Source organism: Manis javanica, chromosome 17, assembly GCF_040802235.1.
Source record: "Manis javanica isolate MJ-LG chromosome 17, MJ_LKY, whole genome shotgun sequence".
In the NCBI taxonomy this organism is placed as follows: Eukaryota; Metazoa; Chordata; class Mammalia; order Pholidota; family Manidae; genus Manis; species Manis javanica.
In genome coordinates, this window is record NC_133172.1 from 41,397,363 (window position 1) to 41,411,811 (window position 14,449).

Genomic DNA, 14,449 nt, shown 5'->3' on the forward strand with positions numbered 1-14,449 from the left:
GTGTGTGGATTAGTTGGGATTTTCTACATATAGAATCACGTCAACTGCAAGTAAAACTAGATTTATGTCTTCTTTTCCAATTTGAATGCCTTTTATTCCTTTTTTTTTTCATGCAGTTGCTGTGGCTAGAACTTCCAGTACATGGTTGAAGAGCAGTAGCAAAAGTGGGCATTTTTGTTTTGTTCCTTAAAGTAAAGGAAAACTTTCAGATTTCACTATTGAGTATGATGTTAGCTGTGGGTTTTTCCATAAAAGTTCTTTATCAGGTTGAGGATGTCTATTTCTGTTTCTAGTTTGAGGAACATCTTTATCATGAAAAAGAATGGATTTTGTCAAATACCTTTTCTCTGTCAATTGAGATGACCATGTATTTTCCTTTGTCCTGTTTATACAGTGTATTACATCGATTTTTTTTTTAATGTTGAACCATCCTTGAATATTTTAGGATAAATCCCACATGGACAAGGTATAAAAGCATTTTAAAATTATGTTGAATTCAGTGTGCTACTATTTTTGGAGAATTTTTGCATCTATACTTACAGGATATATTGGACTTTTTTTCCTCCAGTGTTTTGGTATCTTTGTCTGGCATTGATATCAGAGTAATTTTGGCCCCATGGAATGAATTAATAAGTGCGCTCTATTTTCAGATGAGTTTTTGATGGATTGGTGTTCACTCTTCATTAAATACTTGGTGGAATGTATCTGTGAAATAACCCGATCCTAGGAATCCTAGGATTTGATACTGATCCTTGTCTCTTTTGGGAGGTTTTTGATTACTGATTCAGTCTCTTTTAGTTGTAACAGACCTATTGAGATTCCCTATTTATTCTTAAATCAATTTTGATAATTTGCGTGTTTCTAGGAATTGGTTCATTTTATCTTGTTTATCTAATTTTTTAGTGTGAAATGGTTCCTAACATTCTCTTATAATTATTTTTATTTCTAGAGGGTTGGTAGTAATTCTTTCACTTTCATTCAGTTTTACTTATTTTCAACTCTCTCTTTCATACTCAGTCTAGGTAAAGGTTTGAAATTTTGTTGATTTTTTTAACGAGCCAACTTTTGGTTAATTGATTTTCTATATTATCTGTTCTTCATTCATTTATGCTCTAATCATTATTTCCTTTCTTCTGTCTTTGGCTTTAGTTTATTCTACTTTTATTTCCTTAAGGTGTAAGACTTAGGTTATTGATTTGAGATCTTTTTCTCTTTCTTAATATATATAGAGGATATTGTTCTGTTTTTGAGTATTTAAGGCAAGCTATACATTTCCCTTTGTACTGGGTCATTACTTTTCATAAGTTTTGGCACTTAAAACAAATTTCATTCATATCCATATTCATATTTTTTATTTCCCTTTTGATTTCTTTATCCATTGTTTATGTAAGACTGTATTATTTAATCTGCACATGTTTGTGAATTTTCTGATTTTCTTTGTTATTGACGTCTAGATTTATTCTGTTGTGGTAAAAGAAGATACTCTGCATGATTTCAAGTTTTAAAAATTTAGTCAGACTTTTTTGATGGTCTGACATGTGGTCTATCCTAGTGATTATTACATGTGCACCTACCCACTTGAGAAAAATGTGTCTTCTGCTGTTTTGGAGCAGAGCGTTCCCTATATGTTAAGATTAATTCGTTTTATAATGTTGTTTTACTCATCTGCCTCCTTATTGACCTTCTGTCTATTTATCCTAATCATTATAAAAAGTGAATTATTGAAGTCTCCAACTATTACTGTAGAACTGTCTTTCTTTAATTCTGTCAATGTTTTCTTTATATAATTTTGGGCTTCGCGGCCTCTGCAATTCTCTTTTGGCTACTTTTTGCATAGAATATCTCATTTCATCTTTTCACTTTTGATCTATTTGTGCCTCTGGATCTAAAGTGAGTCTCCTGAGGACAGCGTATAGTTGTATCATGTTTTTTAATCTTTCTGTGTTGTGTGAATGGTGAGTTAGTCAATTCACATTTGTGCTGATTTCTAATAAAGAAGGAATTGATGCTGCTGTTTGGCTATGTAATTTCTATGTTTTATGTCAATTTTTGCTCCTTAATTCTGCCAATCCTGTTTACTTTTTTCTTTTTAGCTTTATTATTTGCATAATGTGTACTTTTTTTTTAATATGGAACATTTTTTATTTAAAATTTGCATGTCATCCCTGTGCAGGAGCAATGCTAATCTCTGTATCATTCTAAGTTAAGTGTATGTGGTGCCAAAGTGAGCACCTTGTATCTTTTAATTATTTTCTTTGTGGTTATTTTAGTATTAAAATAACATACTGAATTTATAGTTATTTAGTTCGGATTCAAACCAACTTAACCCCGGTAACATACAAAGTCTCCCCTATACAACTTTGCCTCTGCTTTTTATTATTATTGTCACAAATTATTTTTTTGTACATTGTGTGCCCACTAACGTATATTTATAGTTATTGTTTTGTGCATCTGTTTTTTTTAATCATTTGGTAAACAAAAAAGAGTAGTTACAGCTCCCCCCAAAAAATAATAATAATAGCTTTTTACTTCTATTGGAGTTACCATTACTGGAATTCTTAATTTTTTTCATGTGGCTTCTAGTTATTGTGTAATGTCATTTCATTTTAGCCTGAAGGATTTCTTTTAACATCTCCTGCAATGAAGGACTGCTAGTGAAGGACCTCAGATTTTGTTTAACTAGAAATGTCTTTATTTCTCCATTTTCAAAGGTTAATTTTGTCAGTTAAAGAATTCTTACTTGATTTTTTTTCCTTTCAAACCTTTAAATCCGCTTTCTGGTTTCCAAGGTTTCTGATGAGAAATTGGCTGTTCATCTTAATTAGGATTCATTTTATGTAAGCAATTGCTTCTTGTTGCTTTCAAGATTTTCTCTCTGTCTTTGTCTTTCAATAGTTGATTATAAGATGTGTTGGTGTAGATCCTTTGAATTTATTCTAGTAGTTATCCATTGAGATTCCTTAATGTGTATGTTCATATATTTCACCAAATTTGGGAGATTTTTCACTCATTATTTGTTTAAATATTCTTTTTGCCTCATTTTCTCTCTCTTCTCCTTCTGAAACTCCCATAATGCATTCATTGTTGTACTTAATGGTATCTGACAGGCAACCCAGGCTTTGTCCTTTTTTTTTTTTCCATTCTTTTTCTTCTTGCTTCTTAGACTGAATAATTTTAATTGCCCTGTCTTCAAGTTTGCTCATTCTTCTTCCTGCTGAAATCTGTTGAATCACTCTAGTGAATTTTTGATTTCAGCTATTGACTTTTCATATTTTATTTTGTTCATTTTTTCTAATTTGTGTCTCTTTATATCTATACTCTATTTTTTTGTACACTGTTCTGATTTAGTTTATTTCTCATGGTTTCCATTTGCTCTTAAGACCTTTGATTTAAAGTCTTTGTCTAGTAAGTCCAATGTCCGGTCTTCCTCAGAGTTGTTTCTATCCATTTTTTTTCCCCTGTGGGTGGGCTTCCCTTTCCTGTTTCTTTGTATGCCTTGTAATTTTGTGTTTGAAACTGAAAAATTTAAATCTGTGTTGTTCCTTTCCACAGGCAGTTCCAGGTAGTTATATCTTTATATGTTTTGATTGATAGATGTCAGCCTGGGAAGCTCCTCCCAGCCAAGAGGGGCAAAGCAAAAGCAGGCTCTGTGCTGGTCCCTCAGGTGATTCCCAGATAAGTCAAGTAAGTGCATAGTCACAATATCTTGATAACAAGTTCCAAGTTGCCTCTTCCGGCATCAGTAAACTCCATCAGGAAATGCAATCCAATATTCCTGTGGCTCCTGTTGAGTTGTAGAGTGAGGGATAATAGGTGAGTAACTAAAATCCCCACATCACTTTCTTACCAAAATTTAGAATCCTCTCCTTTCATTATGCACACCCGTGGTTGCTTTAAGTTTTTATTACTGTTGTTTAGATTGCAGAGTTGTAAAAAAAAAACAAACGATCCCCTTCTGCTTGTGAATGCAGTATTTGCTTCAGTGGAGGGAGAAATTCTTGAAGCTTATTATCTGGCATTTTCTGTGATATCAGTCTCAGGGAGAAAAGACTCAGCATTGTAATCAGACAATTTTCACCTTTTTGAGAGTGATTGCATGGAACCATTTATTATACGACTTATCTTGATACCAAATATATTAAAATGTGAAATAAATATGTGGTTTGAATTTATGAAATATAGAAGATATCAAAGCTCATTATTTGTTTTCACTTATATTTATTCAACTTCTAACATTCATTATTCCAAAACTAGAAATTACAATGGTTTCTCTTTCTCCCTTAAACAGCAGTGTTCCTTAAGAAACCAGGTTCTCTTCATTTGTTATTGTATATCTGTCTTAATCAGTCCTTTAAATGCCATGTATAGTCAGCCATTTTCCCACTTGGGGGATCTATAGAGTCACTTTTAGCTGTCGAGTCTAAAAATAATCGCAATATTAAGCAACCTTTGCTTAATATTTTGTTTGTTTTATAAGTGCATCTGCCTAATGCTTTGAAGATGCATTTCTCCTACTTCTGTTAAAATTGAGATGGGTTTGTAGCTTAGTATAGTGAGATGAGTTTACTCTGGAAGTGAAAATAAAAACAAAACAAGAAACAAAAATTTAACCATTATTCTCCTTCTTAACTTAGCTAATGTATATGATCCAGGTTCCTCTCCTGTAAAAAAGGAATTGCTAATAGTGCCTCTCCCCTATGCCTGAGGTAATGTAATTAAGGTACCAAGAAATCAGTAAATGGTAGTTGCTGCTATTTCTCTTTCTTCTCTCCCCTCCTCTTCCTCCAGCACTGCTCCCCTGCCCTAGACCTAGTTTCAGTCCCCAAACTGCAGTTTTACTATCCTGCTGACCTACTGTCCTGCTAACCTGCTGTGAGTCCATTGGTTATCAACATACTGTTTGTCTACTAATCCTATATATATAGATCCTGGATTTGGCCTGATGCTGGGATGGTGACCTCTCCCAGCTGCAAGTATGCCAGGCATTCGTGCAAGTGAAACTCTAAATCCTTTATTCTGTCCTTTCTGCAACCACATGAATGTAAAATTGAAAATAATTAACATTAAGTTCCCCAAACTCCAGTCTTATTTTAAAATAATAATCATATTAAACATTGCATAGAGGCATCACATAATATGCTAATAGTTTGCTACAAAGCCTAATGGACTTACATTTGTGTGTCTTAGAAAAATGTAGGAAAGGGATATCTCTAAGTAAATATAAAATAATTAATGACAAATGCATATTAGGATTACCATCATCAAGATGTGTGCGATATTGGTTAATGCTGTATTTAACATTATAAATGTGTATGTTGTCCTTATGAAATGATTTTATGTTCATATCAAAATTCTGTGAGGGCTTTTCTGTGGGAGGAATTACAGCATAAACCATTTGTTAAACTAGTTTTTTGAAATATAAGGTCCTAAATATCTTGATCATAAATTATTCTACAGGATGTTTTAAAGGTTTTAAGGGGTGTGACTCCTAGATTAAGAAAGAAATATAGTAGTCCCCACTCCTTATCTGCAGTTGTGTCTTCCAAAGTTTGAGTCACCTGTGGTCAACCGTAGTCTGGAAGCAGACAATCCTCCTTTTGACATTATGCCAAAACTAGTAGCCTGATGATATGTTAGAAGTAGTAGCTTAATGCTATGTCACAGTGCCTGCAGAATTCACCTCACTTCATCTCATTATGTGGATATTTTATTATCTCACATCATCACAAGAAGAAGGATGGGTATAAAATAATAAGATATTTTGAGAGAGACATACCACATTCATGTAAATTGCATTGTATATTGTTGAAATTGCTCTATTTTATTGTTAGTTATTGTTGTTAATCTCTTCCTGTACCTACTTTATAAATTAAACCTTACCACATATATATATATATGTATAGGTAAAACCATAATATGTATATATATTCATATATATAAGATTCAATACTATCTGCAGTTTCAGAAATCCCCTTAGGGGTCTTAGAATGTATCCCCCAGATAAGGGGGGGCCACTTTTGCCTGTGACCAAGTCAGTGCAGTCTGGATTTTGATTTAACCAAAGTTTATAAAAATCTTCAGTATGCATTAGAATCACCTGGGCAGCAAGTGGACATTTTGCGATGTGTGTACAAGAGTACTACCTCTAGTGGGATAATAAGATGGGTGAAAAGAGAAAGATAAATCTTCATAGCAGCCTATAATGTAGATTTACTTTTTGACATTTTATAAGCAAAGACACTGCCTCTGAAATATGAGCTATTAGAGAATATTAGGTGACAGCATCAGTAAATGGAGAAGCCTTGATTCAAAGCCAGGTCTTGCCAACCCAAAGATTTTGTGCTTTCTGGTAGGTGTCTATGATAAAGGCTTTAATTAAGACCCTGAGGCAAATTCAGGCTGCTCTTTTCACTATTTTTAAAAAATTTCACATGTGGAAATAAAGACACATTGCTGGTCCAGCAACAGCTTGCCATTGGTATGTTGCTCCAGGATGTGTACACTGCTGGGTTCTAACTAATCAGTTTCCTGTCATTCAGAGAGCAGAACATGCCTCCCCGCTCCTTTGGAGGCCAGAGCTCTAAGTACTGGTATCCCAGCTTAGAAGGGCTCGCTGTACTGAGGAGTGGAGGAAAGCAGACATTCTTGGTATGGAACTGAGACAGACACTTCCAGAGTGTGGCAGAGCAATGCCATCTGCCCTTCTGCAAGTCCCCAGATCAGCTGCTCCTGAGGAAGGAGGAAAGGCACTTTAGAATAGAGTATTTGAGTGGTCTATTGTACTTAGGCGGTTGCAGTGTTTCTCATCAGCCTGAGACCCACCAGGCTCATTTCATTAGTCAGATGCTTAGAAATGCAATTGTGTGAGGTGTGCTGAAGCCATTCAGAAACAATACAAACTAAAGAATTTGCTCTGTCTGTCATCATAGGAGATTCCCCCAAATCCCTGAATTGGAGAAGGCTACTGCTTTTCGATTACTGGACAAATATTATGCACCTACTCTGTGTTAGGAGCTGTGCCAGTATGGAGACTACAGTGGAGAATAAGGGAGGTTAATGTAACTGCCTTTTGGAGAACAGTCCATAGGACAATATACCACACAATCCCAGAGAATTAATTGCTCTTAAGGGATGTGCAATTACATATCACAATGTGGATATACAAACTACACTTTGATCCCCTCACACTCTTCTTATTTCTACACAAATGAGGAAACAGTGGGTTCTATTAGTTTGTTTATTCATTTTGTTTTATTTCAGGGGGAGATGTTGATCTTTGGATGGAGAATACATTAAAAGTAGGATGGGGTGGGATATATCAAGGCAAAGAGGGAAAAGAAACTTCTCAGTAAAGGCCACAAAACACCAAGGAGCCGAGCACCTCCTGGGAGCTCTGTGTAGCTCCTTATTGTGGAAGGCAGGTGAACTTTGGGAATAAGCACACATGGCTATTTTATGTTAGCTGTACTAGTAGGTTTCTATAAGATTTTTGGGTAAAAATAAATGTCACATGATGGTAATGTGTTATATAATAATTTATAAAAATGTTTTTCTCAATCTTTTTGTGTCTCTCAATCTCAATATTTCCCTTAGTCTCTCATATACACAGACTTTGCACAATTGTACAAATAATAGATATTTTGAATGACAAAGGCTGGCATATTTTCCAAAATTTTATGTTTGAAAGAGTGTTTTAAGTTAGTTGTGAGAAACTAGGCAATGTTTCACTATAGCACAGGGGCTGAAGAATCATAAAGCATTTGAAAGGACACAAACCGTGGAGTAAGACTGTCCTGAATTTAAATCCTGATTCTGTCATCTACCAAATGTCTGAGCTTAGGCAAGTAACTTACCAGTTGTATCTTACGTTTTGTCATCTGTAAAATGAGGATAATAAAACTGCTACCAGGCAAACGTACCATGTGAATTATATGAAGTCACATGTGTCAGGAGTCCTAAATCCATTTCTGTGGACTCCAGGATTTTATGCAAAATATTATATTTATATGCATTTGGGGGACATAAGTATGCATGAACCTTATCAGATTTGTCAGATTCCTCGAGTCATTAATCTCAATGTGCCCAAGGCTCACAACAAGGACTCCAAAAAGATGATGCCCCTATTCCCTTACGATGAAAATATTACATTTATGATTTTTCAAATAGTGAATATATACCTATGTTTTTACTGGAGATACAGTGAAGGTAATTTACTAATTGATTTCACCAACCAACACAATAACAAGACAGTTGCCAAATAGGATGGAATGAGGCAAGTGTTCAGGATTCTAGGGTGGGGGATTTATTCATCAGGCTTACAAGTGGCACAGCATAGGGGTTAGTAATTTGTTCCCCAGAATCACACAGTCTGAATTCAAAACTCAGTTGTGCCCCTGATGGGAGCAAATTTACATAAATATTATAAATTGACATACATATTATAGCTGGTAACAAATAAATCTCACTGTATTAAGCCTCTGACATTTCTTGCTTAAATCAAGTCTAATGGGCGGCTAAGGGAGTTTGTGGGATGTGCTTTCTTAAATCAATCTAAGACCCAGGCTCTGCTATTTTTGTGGCTCCACCATTGTCAGATGGCCTCAGCATGTCCTCCGTTCAGCCCCAGATTAGGAAAAGGCCATATGGAAGACCACCTACTTCTTCTCCATGGTCACCTGGAGGGGCTTACACTGTTCACATTCAATTGGCCAAAAACTGCATCACCACACCTAATTGCAGGGAAAGATTGAAGATGCAGGCTAGTACCCCGTAAATCAAAATGTATTTTGGTGAACTCCAAGTGTATGCAGTCACACTGCCTCTGTTGAACAGAGCAAGTCATTTCTTTTCTTCTCTCTAAGCCTCGCTTTTGCTGTATGTATGATAAAGAACTTAATACTTTTTTCATGGGGTTGTGGGCATTAGATGTACTAATCAGTGTAAAGTTTTTGCCTTGTTCCCTACGTAATGTAAGTGCTCAACAAATGTTTGCTGTCACTGTTTACATGATCATTTCTACAAGAGTCAGAAACACCTTTATGGAGAGAAGTTAATGCTGCCTGGATGAATACAGATTTCTCTCATCAACAGACTCTAAGGAATTTAGGGCCTCAAAAGGTTCCGTGAAAAAAAATAAACCAAAGTCTTGACATCTAATGTGTAAAAAGAGGCTCGGATGACATCTTGCTCAAGTTCAGATATGAGCTTCCCTAGAGCTCCTGGGATGAGAAAGAATGGATCCAAATTTTACTCTTTGATAAAGTGATTGTCACCCGATCTAATTGCTCCAGGCATCATTAAATGTGGACTGAGTTAGCGCCCAAATACCTTTTCATTCAGCTTTGTGTTTTAGGACTTGACCACCAGCTTCAGGGTGCTGAATGAAGAAAAAAAAGACAGAGCACCCACCAGAAACAAAACAACTGTACCCATAGATTATTCTGATTTTTCAAATAGTAACCTGGTTATGTTTGAGTGATATAAAATGCAGGCACATTTTCCCTGGCAATTTCAAGTAGAAATCAATGTAAGACATATTTTGATCTGGCACACAGAGCAATCTTTGCTTTTGGAATGTTTTTGTATATTTGTGCTTCTCTTCCTCTTCTTTCTGATATCCTTCCTTCCCACACAATTACTAGGTTTTCATCATGCACAGAGCATCTTAAACATCTTAAAATAGGCATATGCAATTGAAGACCACTTAGGAAATAGTAGATAGAAAACCAAACCAAGATAAAAAAAGCCTTTGAACTGACTGTAAATATGAACATTTAGAATTAGAATGAAAACTTCTAAAGCTAGAACTCTGTAAGGGGAGCTGTTTACCTGTTTATTTCTCTTCTGGGAAGCAGAAGCTTGATTTCCACAGTAAGGTGTTGTCCATATAGACTGATATGTATATCTATCAACTAATCGATTGATTTGTATTTATGTGTATATGTATATATATGTACATATATATTTAGATATATACCCATGTAGACTATGTATCTTTGTATGTCTATTGATCACCCAATATATATATATAGATAGATAGATAGATAGATAGATAGATAGATAGATAGATAGATAGATAGATAACTGGAGATGTCGTTTAACAAAGTGATATCAATAAGAGAAATATTTGATTAGAATGGTTGAGCCATCACTGTGCAATGAGAACTCCATAGATTTTACTATAATAATAATAATTATAGTTGATAATGATTTGATTTCTACTTTGGACCAAGCACTTTGCTACATACTTTGCATATGCATTACCGTGATGATGCACAGTAATCCTACAGAAATGTATTTTATGACTACAATTCATGGAAGAAGAAAGTAAGGCTTGGTAAGGTTGGTTGGTTCAGCTTCACCCAGGTGTCAAATGGTAGAACCAGGATTTGATTCCAGACCTTTCTATGATTTCTACGTGTTTTTCTCACCATACAACATAAAGAAAAATGTGTATAACACACACTTTTATAGTCATTGTTTTCTGCTTTCTCTTCACTTTTTATTTTCTCTGCTCTTATAGACTCCAGCAAATTGAATGTGCGTGTGTATTTCTTTTTGGGTCTAACATAACTTAGTGTCTCTTATTTATCTTCTGTCTCTACCAGTTTTGCCCTTCTGTTGGCCAAGCTGTGGAGTTGCAGGGAGAACCTTCAACTCGTTATGGTGAAAAGGATCATTTCCTACTTCAAAAAGTGGACATTATCAGCTCCTTTGCTATCCTCCTATTTGCTTCTCTCCACGGCAGAGGAAACCACAATCCTGTTAAATTCTGTGACTCTTCCTGTCTCTCTCCCTGAAGACATCAATAATACTGTTTTCTTCCTCTTTTATTGCTTGTTTCCTCCAAATTGCTTTTGTCATTTTGCCCTCTAACCTGTCTATATCTATTTCACTTATTATTTTATTTTACTTATTTTGGCATATGTTACTCATGTTAAACAATTTTCACACGTCTGGTAATTGCTGACTTTTTTCTCATATCAAGAGTAGAGCAAGCTGTTGGGGAGCTCTGGATGGGACTTGTTAAATGGGGCCACCATTTAGGGTGATCTGGCTGGTCAATGTCACTGGTTAACTTCAGACAATAGTTGTTTTAGATTTTTGACTTGAACTGGCTAGAATCCACAGAGAAGACATTTCTATTCTCCAGTGTGGCAAATGAAGCTTTACAAGTATTTGAGGAAGGAAAACTTCATACATGTGTTGAATCAGCCAACTCTGAAAAAAATAGTCATCATGATTTTAATTTGTATTTCCTTAATTACTAATGAGGGACTGTATGTACATAAATCTTTTCTGTTAAATGCCCACTCATGTACTTTGCACATTTTAAAAATCAGTTTTATTTTTATATATATATAGGAATTCTCTATATATTCTAATACTAATCCTTTGTTGTATATGTTGCAAAAGAGAAAATCACTTCTTAACCCCCACACATAATGACAGAATGTATTGAAAACTTATAGTCTAATAACAGAATCTGTCATTGATTACATCTAATCTTCATAACAATGATACAAGGAAGATGAGGTTTTTTTCCCCCTTTTAGACATGCAACTGAGGCTTTAGAACTTTTATGACTTTATTCAAGTCTCCTCAGTTTGTTAGACAAACCAAAATATAAATCCAAAACTGAGACCACTCTATTTTACCTACTATTCTGACATTTACTTCTCTCAAGAGAGTAAAATATTAGGATATATCTTTTTTTGAGTGGTCTTTGATATAATATATCACTTCTATTCTAAATTCTAAAATATATATCCAGAACTTAAATTGCAATTTTCCCCTCCTTCTTTCCTTCCTTCTTTTTTTCTTCTTTAAGAAATAGGCTAATAAATCTTATTTTGCTAAATTTTGTTTTGCTCAGTAGACAGGGAAGTAGATATCAAATTCTCTTTATGATTCACATTTTCTGTTTATTATTTGATTTAATTATATAGAAGTCTCCTCGCATTTCCTATTACTCTAATATTACATCAATTATTTGAAACAAGCTTTGAAATCAAACTAGGAAATAAAATGATCAGTTCTATGTATGCTGTATTATTAAGCAATAGAAGCCTGCTATAAAGTGTGGAAAATATGTAAGAGATAAGTGCTCAATATGCTAAAATGCACAGCTTTATAAAGAAAAGTTTCCTTTAGGGCATATTGTAGGAACTATGGATGGGAAATGATAGCAGAAAATGGTTTCAGTGTTTTCTTTAAGATCATGAAAGTGTTCCCAGATTGTATATGGTATGAAAGAAGTCAAACCCAAATCTGTATTCACCAGGCAATGCAATGGCCTTTGAAAAATGTTTTCCATGGAGAAGAAACCAGAATCATAACTAGGATCTAAGATTGCAGGTGGAAGGGTAATTACCCGCTAACAGAAGGTACCGCATTATTTCTGAACAAGGGAAAGAACTCTGCTCTTGAACTTCCTGCCCTGTTGGATAATGACATATATTGTATTTGGAGAACAGAAGATACTGGGCTGTCATTCACTCATTTCCCAAGTTTCCCTCTTCAGAGGTATAATGATTTAGGAGACAGTCAATAAACTTCTTTGAGCCTTTATTTCTTCACCTGTAGGAGGAAAATCTCTGCCACACCATCATCATTATAAGAATCAAATGATGTAATTACCTGAAAGTGCTTTGTAAGCAGTAATACACTGAACCAATTAGGTTATCATTAGTACTGTGATTAGCTAATCTCTGTTGCTAATTATGATGCATCAAGTGAAGTTTGCAATAAAGGTTTAAATACTGAATCACCTCTATGACTCAATAATTTCTGGGTGATGGGTCAAAATCATGGCATCTCTTTTGGGTTAGAGAAGCAAAATGGTGCTAGCGTGGCAGTCAGAGTGTGAGTTACACAGACTGAAGTTCCCCACTCAATCCTTTGTCTGCTAGCTGAGTGTCCTTGGGCAAGATTCTGAACCTCTGATTTCTGATTTCCTTATCTGTAAAAGAAGGGTGTTCATTTCTACTCGTAAGATGATAAACACAATCCATATGAAAAATTCCCGGAACTTACTAGGATTTAAGTAATTATTACTCCTATGCTTCCCCTCAAACCCATTTCATTCTGCATGTGCTCCGACTGATCATAAAACATTTTTGGGTGATTCTTAGGTGAAAAATTAAGTTCAGGCAGACACCAGAATTTGAAGAGAAGAGTAGTTTGCTGACTGAGTGGCAAATCCTCTATCTGGATCTGGCTACACATAGGAAAATAACAGTTGCATTCCTATTCGGTATGATATTTATATTTATTTTTTAAATAATTGGCGAGAACTTCAGCCTCTCTAGCTATGAGACCTTCTCTATCTGAGTTCTTGTCTTTCATTAGTCAAATGTGACTAACTGTCTTCCTCGCCCCAACTGTACTTGCCCTCACACTTTCCAGACAGGAAGGGTCTGGTTTGGAGTAAGCCTTTAATACACGGTGTGAAAGAATAAAGACATTCCTAGTTCTACTATTTGCTAACTCGGTATGTTCTCTCCTATAGGGAGGCCGCAGTGTCGCTATTGATGATGACGATGGAATGACATTGACGGCAGCTCTTCGCTTAGTTAGATGATCTATGTGCTGTACTAAGTTGTTTCATCTGATTTCTTAGTTGAATCTTCAGAACTGTTCTCTGCACAAGCTGATGGATTAACTGTGGAACAGGACAAGTCACCTCTTCAAACTTACATCTAGAATTTTATGGAGAGAGAGAAGGAAACAGAGGGACAGGGGGCAGAGAGGAGAGAAACAGATTATGTCCAGTTGCCAACTTACAGTAAAATACCAGGTTTGCTTTATTCAATATTCAGTATTAATATGTAGTACCATCTCAGGTTATGACTTGTTTTTCCCTGCCTTCCTAATTTTTTCCCATAATGGTTTTCTTATGTAAATAACCATCTATATTTTGCACTGTGTTTTTATATATGCCCTTCTGCTTATTGCATGATATATAGCTTTATATTTACTTTATAAGCCTCATGTCGTGACAAGTGAGGCTATGCTCAAATACCTTCTTTCCAGTCTGGAATAAGATTTACTACATCCTTTCACAAAAGTATTTTTGCCAAGAATCTGATGCCATGTATAGAAATCTGAATCATATTGATTGAGTTTTGCATGACTATCTATTCGTTTCCCCAGGCTTAATTTTTTTCTTCTAAATTCTCAAGTATTGGCAGAAATTCTACTCTCCATCTCATTAATTTCTTTCTCATGGCATAAATAATGGCATATTGGTTTCTTTTGTTGATTTTCTTAACCACCACAGGAATCTGTAGATTAAATAAATGTTCGTGGGCTTTTCATATATACTGAAGAACTGTTTTAGAAAGAAAGCAACCACCTCTTCTCTGCCATAGTCTTCCATTTTTTCACTATTTGATTTTCTTCCTGCCCATTTTAATGACACCTGGTACCTATCATAGTATCTGTTGCA

The 14,449-nt window shown here is 35.1% G+C and overlaps 1 non-coding gene across 1 annotated transcript; it reads right to left on the reverse strand.

Moving 5' to 3' along the window:
* Positions 1-2,126: 2,126 nt before the first annotated feature.
* On the reverse strand, positions 2,127-2,232 carry LOC118973731 (U6 spliceosomal RNA). Its single transcript, XR_005063254.1, has one exon. It is a non-coding gene; the product is annotated as a U6 spliceosomal RNA (small nuclear RNA).
* Positions 2,233-14,449: the final 12,217 nt, after the last annotated feature.